This window comes from Phalangium opilio, unplaced genomic scaffold (assembly GCF_054372755.1).
Source record: "Phalangium opilio isolate 3A_F unplaced genomic scaffold, DU_Popi_V2 ptg000002l_1, whole genome shotgun sequence".
NCBI classification, from domain to species: domain Eukaryota; kingdom Metazoa; phylum Arthropoda; class Arachnida; order Opiliones; family Phalangiidae; genus Phalangium; species Phalangium opilio.
This window is the reverse complement of record NW_028324144.1, coordinates 16,030,099-16,037,844: the sequence shown is the minus strand read 5'-3', so window position 1 is coordinate 16,037,844 and position 7,746 is coordinate 16,030,099.

The window sequence follows — 7,746 nt, the reverse complement described above, 5'->3', positions numbered from 1 at the left end:
TCCCGGGTGGGCTCGAACCACCAACCCATTAATTAACAGCCGAACGCGCTAATCATTGAGCCACGGAAGCTCAGAAATTATATGGTTGTCAGGTATTGTGGAAAAGTTATGACTTTTCACGCTACATCTGAGACCCCACAACACCTCTCCCGGGTGGTCTCGAACGACCAACCTTTCAGTTATTAGCTAAACGCGCTAACCATTGCCCAACGGAAGCCCAAAAATTAAATGTTCGTCAGGTATTGTGGAAAAACTTTGGCTTTTTACGATACATTTGAGATCCCAAAACACCGCTCCCGGGTGGGCTCGGACCACCAACCCATTAATTAACAGCCGAACGCGCTAATCATTGAGCCACGGAAGCTCAGAATTTATATGGTTGTCAGGTATTGTGGAAAAGTTACGACTTTTCACGCTACATCTGAGACCCCACAACACCTCTCCCGGGTGGTCTCGAACGACCAACCTTTCGGTTATTAGCTAAACGCGCTAACCATTGCGTCACGGAAGCCCAAAAATTATATGGTCGTCAGGTATTGTGGAAAAACTTTGGCTTTTTACGTTACATTTGAGATCCCAAAACACCGCTCCCGGGTGGGCTCGAACCACCAACCTATTAATTAACAGCCGAACGCGCTAATCATTGAGCCAAGGAAGCTCAGAAATTATATGGTTGTCAGGTATTGTGGAAAAGTTATGACTTTTCACGCTATATCTGAGACCCCACAACACCTCTCCCGGGTGGTCTCGAACGACCAACCTTTCAGTTATTAGCTAAACGCGCTAACCATTGCCCAACGGAAGCCCAAAAATTAAATGTTCGTCAGGTATTGTGGAAAAACTTTGGCTTTTTACGATACATTTGAAATCCCAAAACACCGCTCCCGGGTGGGCTCGAACCACCAACCCATTAATTAACAGCCGAACGCGCTAATCATTGAGCCACGGAAGCTCAGAAATTATATGGTTGTCAGGTATTGTGGAAAAACTTTGACTTTTTACGTCACATCTGAAACCTCACAACACCTCTCCCGGGTGGTCTCGAACGACCAACCTTTCGGTTATTAGCTAAACGCGCTAACCATTGCGTCACGGAAGCCCAAAAATTATATGGTCGTCAGGTATTGTGGAAAAACTTTGGCTTTTTACGTTACATTTGAGATCCCAAAACACCGCTCCCGGGTGGGCTCGAACCACCAACCTATTAATTAACAGCCGAACGCGCTAATCAATGAGCCACGGAAGCTCAGAAATTATATGGTTGTCAGGTATTGTGGAAAAGTTATGACTTTTCACGCTACATCTGAGACCCCACAACACCTCTCCCGGGTGGTCTCGAACGACCAACCTTTCGGTTATTAGCTAAACGCGCTAACCATTGCGTCACGGAAGCCCAAAAATTATATGGTCGTCAGGTATTGTGGAAAAACTTTGGCTTTTTACGTTACATTTGAGATCCCAAAACACCGCTCCCGGGTGGGCTCGAACCACCAACCTTTCGGTTAACAGCCGAACGCGCTAACCATTGCGCCACGAAAGCCCAAAAACTAAATGGTCGTCAGGTATTGTGGAAAAACTTTGGCTTTTTACGTTACATTAGAGATCCCAAAACACCGCTCCCGGGTGGGCTCGAACCACCAACCTATCAGTTAACAGCCGAACGCGCTAACCATTGAGCCATGGAAGATCAGAAATTAAATGGTTGCCAGGTATTGTGGAAAAGTTATGACTTTTCACGCTACATCTGAGACCCCACAACACCCCTCCCGGGTGGGCTCGAACCACCAACCTATTAATTAACAGCCGAACGCACTAATCATTGAGCCACGGAAGCTCAGAAATTAAATGGTCGTCAGGTATTGTGGAAAAACTTTGGCTTTTTACGTTACATTTGAGATCCCAAAACACCGCTCCCGGGTGGGCTCGAACCACCAACCTATTAATTAACAGCCGAACGCGCTAATCATTGAGCCACGGAAGCTCAGAAATTATATGGTTGTCAGGTATTGTGGAAAAGTTATGACTTTTCACGCTACATCTGAGACCCCACAACACCTCTCCCGGGTGGTCTCGAACGACCAACCTTTCAGTTATTAGCTAAACGCGCTAACCATTGCCCAACGGAAGCCCAAAAATTAAATGTTCGTCAGGTATTGTGGAAAAACTTTGGCTTTTTACGATACATTTGAGATCCCAAAACACCGCTCCCGGGTGGGCTCGAACCACCAACCCATTAATTAACAGCCGAACGCGCTAATCATTGAGCCACGGAAGCTCAGAAATTATATGGTTGTCAGGTATTGTGGAAAAGTTATGACTTTTCACGCTACATCTGAGACCCCACAACACCTCTCCCGGGTGGTCTCGAACGACCAACCTTTCGGTTATTAGCTAAACGCGCTAACCATTGCGTCATGGAAGCCCAAAAATTATATGGTCGTCAGGTATTGTGGAAAAACTTTGGCTTTTTACGTTACATTTGAGATCCCAAAACACCGCTCCCGGGTGGGCTCGAACCACCAACCTATTAATTAACAGCCGAACGCGCTAATCATTGAGCCACGGAAGCTCAGAAATTAAATGGTTGTCAGGTATTGTGGAAAAGTTATGACTTTTCACGCTACATCTGAGACCCCACAACACCTCTCCCGGGTGGTCTCGAACGACCAACCTTTCGGTTATTAGCTAAACGCGCTAACCATTGCGTCACGGAAACCCAAAAATTATATGGTCGTCAGGTATTGTGGAAAAACTTTGGCTTTTTACGTTACATTTGAGATCCCAAAACACCGCTCCCGGGTGGGCTCGAACCACCAACCTTTCGGTTAACAGCCGAACGCGCTAACCATTGCGCCACGAAAGCCCAAAAACTAAATGGTCGTCAGGTATTGTGGAAAAACTTTGGCTTTTTACATTACATTAGAGATCCCAAAACACCGCTCCCGGGTGGGCTCGAACCACCAACCTATTAGTTAACAGCCGAACGCGCTAACCATTGAGCCATGGAAGCTCAGAAATTAAATGGTTGCCAGGTATTGTGGAAAAGTTATGACTTTTCACGCTACATCTGAGACCCCACAACACCCCTCCCGGGTGGGCTCGAACCACCAACCTATTAATTAACAGCCGAACGCACTAATCATTGAGCCACGGAAGCTCAGAAATTAAATGGTCGTCAGGTATTGTGGAAAAACTTTGGCTTTTTACGTTACATTTGAGATCCCAAAACACCGCTCCCGGGTGGGCTCGAACCACCAACCTATTAATTAACAGCCGAACGCGCGAATCATTGAGCCACGGAAGCTCAGAAATTATATGGTTGTCAGGTATTGTGGAAAAGTTATGACTTTTCACGCTACATCTGAGACCCCACAACACCTCTCCCGGGTGGTCTCGAACGACCAACCTTTCAGTTATTAGCTAAACGCGCTAACCATTGCCCAACGGAAGCCCAAAAATTAAATGTTCGTCAGGTATTGTGGAAAAACTTTGGCTTTTTACGATACATTTGAGATCCCAAAACACCGCTCCCGGGTGGGCTCGAACCACCAACCCATTAATTAACAGCCGAACGCGCTAATCATTGAGCCACGGAAGCTCAGAATTTATATGGTTGTCAGGTATTGTGGAAAAGTTACGACTTTTCACGCTACATCTGAGACCCCACAACACCTCTCCCGGGTGGTCTCGAACGACCAACCTTTCGGTTATTAGCTAAACGCGCTAACCATTGCCCAACGGAAGCCCAAAAATTATATGGTCGTCAGGTATTGTGGAAAAACTTTGGCTTTTTACGTTACATTTGAGATCCCAAAACACCGCTCCCGGGTGGGCTCGAACCACCAACCTATTAATTAAGAGCCGAACGCGCTAATCATTGAGCCACGGAAGCTCAGAAATTATATGGTTGTCAGGTATTGTGGAAAAGTTATGACTTTTCACGCTACATCTGAGACCCCACAACACCTCTCCCGGGTGGTCTCGAACGACCAACCTTTCGGTTATTAGCTAAACGCGCTAACCATTGCGTCACGGAAACCCAAAAATTATATGGTCGTCAGGTATTGTGGAAAAACTTTGGCTTTTTACGTTACATTTGAGATCCCAAAACACCGCTCCCGGGTGGGCTCGAACCACCAACCTTTCGGTTAACAGCCGAACGCGCTAACCATTGCGCCACGAAAGCCCAAAAACTAAATGGTCGTCAGGTATTGTGGAAAAACTTTGGCTTTTTACGTTACATTAGAGATCCCAAAACACCGCTCCCGGGTGGGCTCGAACCACCAACCTATTAGTTAACAGCCGAACGCGCTAACCATTGAGCCATGGAAGCTCAGAAATTAAATGGTTGCCAGGTATTGTGGAAAAGTTATGACTTTTCACGCTACATCTGAGACCCCACAACACCCCTCCCGGGTGGGCTCGAACCACCAACCTATTAATTAACAGCCGAACGCACTAATCATTGAGCCACGGAAGCTCAGAAATTAAATGGTCGTCAGGTATTGTGGAAAAACTTTGGCTTTTTACGTTACATTTGAGATCCCAAAACACCGCTCCCGGGTGGGCTCGAACCACCAACCTATTAATTAACAGCCGAACGCGCGAATCATTGAGCCACGGAAGCTCAGAAATTATATGGTTGTCAGGTATTGTGGAAAAGTTATGACTTTTCACGCTACATCTGAGACCCCACAACACCTCTCCCGGGTGGTCTCGAACGACCAACCTTTCAGTTATTAGCTAAACGCGCTAACCATTGCCCAACGGAAGCCCAAAAATTAAATGTTCGTCAGGTATTGTGGAAAAACTTTGGCTTTATACGATACATTTGAGATCTCAAAACACCGCTCCCGGGTGGGCTCGAACCACCAACCCATTAATTAACAGCCGAACGCGCTAATCATTGAGCCACGGAAGCTCAGAATTTATATGGTTGTCAGGTATTGTGGAAAAGTTACGACTTTTCACGCTACATCTGAGACCCCACAACACCTCTCCCGGGTGGTCTCGAACGACCAACCTTTCAGTTATTAGCTAAACGCGCTAACCATTGCCCAACGGAAGCCCAAAAATTAAATGTTCGTCAGGTATTGTGGAAAAACTTTGGCTTTTTACGATACATTTGAGATCCCAAAACACCGCTCCCGGGTGGGCTCGAACCACCAACCCATTAATTAACAGCCGAACGCGCTAATCATTGAGCCACGGAAGCTCAGAAATTATATGGTTGTCAGGTATTGTGGAAAAGTTATGACTTTTCACGCTACATCTGAGACCCCACAACACCTCTCCCGGGTGGTCTCGAACGACCAACCTTTCGGTTATTAGCTAAACGCGCTAACCATTGCGTCACGGAAGCCCAAAAATTATATGGTCGTCAGGTATTGTGGAAAAACTTTGGCTTTTTACGTTACATTTGAGATCCCAAAACACCGCTCCCGGGTGGGCTCGAACCACCAACCTATTAATTAACAGCCGAACGCGCTAATCATTGAGCCACGGAAGCTCAGAAATTAAATGGTTGTCAGGTATTGTGGAAAAGTTATGACTTTTCACGCTACATCTGAGACCCCACAACACCTCTCCCGGGTGGTCTCGAACGACCAACCTTTCGGTTATTAGCTAAACGCGCTAACCATTGCGTCACGGAAACCCAAAAATTATATGGTCGTCAGGTATTGTGGAAAAACTTTGGCTTTTTACGTTATATTTGAGATCCCAAAACACCGCTCCCGGGTGGGCTCGAACCACCAACCTTTCGGTTAACAGCCGAACGCGCTAACCATTGCGCCACGAAAGCCCAAAAACTAAATGGTCGTCAGGTATTGTGGAAAAACTTTGGCTTTTTACGTTACATTAGAGATCCCAAAACACCGCTCCCGGGTGGGCTCGAACCACCAACCTATTAGTTAACAGCCGAACGCGCTAACCATTGAGCCATGGAAGCTCAGAAATTAAATGGTTGCCAGGTATTGTGGAAAAGTTATGACTTTTCACGCTACATCTGAGACCCCACAACACCCCTCCCGGGTGGGCTCGAACCACCAACCTATTAATTAACAGCCGAACGCACTAATCATTGAGCCACGGAAGCTCAGAAATTAAATGGTCGTCAGGTATTGTGGAAAAACTTTGGCTTTTTACGTTACACTTGAGATCCCAAAACACCGCTCCCGGGTGGGCTCGAACCACCAACCTATTAATTAACAGCCGAACGCGCGAATCATTGAGCCACGGAAGCTCAGAAATTATATGGTTGTCAGGTATTGTGGAAAAGTTATGACTTTTCACGCTACATCTGAGACCCCACAACACCTCTCCCGGGTGGTCTCGAACGACCAACCTTTCAGTTATTAGCTAAACGCGCTAACCATTGCCCAACGGAAGCCCAAAAATTAAATGTTCGTCAGGTATTGTGGAAAAACTTTGGCTTTTTACGATACATTTGAGATCCCAAAACACCGCTCCCGGGTGGGCTCGAACCACCAACCCATTAATTAACAGCCGAACGCGCTAATCATTGAGCCACGGAAGCTCAGAATTTATATGGTTGTCAGGTATTGTGGAAAAGTTACGACTTTTCACGCTACATCTGAGACCCCACAACGCCTCTCCCGGGTGGTCTCGAACGACCAACCTTTCGGTTATTAGCTAAACGCGCTAACCATTGCGTCACGGAAGCCCAAAAATTATATGGTCGTCAGGTATTGTGGAAAAACTTTGGCTTTTTACGTTACATTTGAGATCCCAAAACACCGCTCCCGGGTGGGCTCGAACCACCAACCTATTAATTAACAGCCGAACGCGCTAATCATTGAGCCACGGAAGCTCAGAAATTATATGGTTGTCAGGTATTGTGGAAAAGTTATGACTTTTCACGCTACATCTGAGACCCCACAACACCTCTCCCGGGTGGTCTCGAACGACCAACCGTTCAGTTATTAGCTAAACGCGCTAACCATTGCCCAACGGAAGCCCAAAAATTAAATGTTCGTCAGGTATTGTGGAAAAACTTTGGCTTTTTACGATACATTTGAGATCCCAAAACACCGCTCCCGGGTGGGCTCGAACCACCAACCCATTAATTAACAGCCGAACGCGCTAATCATTGAGCCACGGAAGCTCAGAAATTATATGGTTGTCAGGTATTGTGGAAAAGTTATGACTTTTCACGCTACATCTGAGACCCCACAACACCTCTCCCGGGTGGTCTCGAACGACCAACCTTTCGGTTATTAGCTAAACGCGCTAACCATTGCGTCACGGAAGCCCAAAAATTATATGGTCGTCAGGTATTGTGGAAAAACTTTGGCTTTTTACGTTACATTTGAGATCCCAAAACACCGCTCCCGGGTGGGCTCGAACCACCAACGTATTAATTAACAGCCGAACGCGCTAATCATTGAGCCACGGAAGCTCAGAAATTATATGGTTGTCAGGTATTGTGGAAAAGTTATGACTTTTCACGCTACATCTGAGACCCCACAACACCTCTCCCGGGTGGTCTCGAACGACCAACCTTTCGGTTATTAGCTAAACGCGCTAACCATTGCGTCACGGAAGCCCAAAAATTATATGGTCGTCAGGTATTGTGGAAAAACTTTGGCTTTTTACGTTACATTTGAGATCCCAAAACACCGCTCCCGGGTGGGCTCGAACCACCAACCTTTCGGTTAACAGCCGAACGCGCTAACCATTGCGCCACGAAAGCCCAAAAACTAAATGGTCGTCAGGTATTGTGGA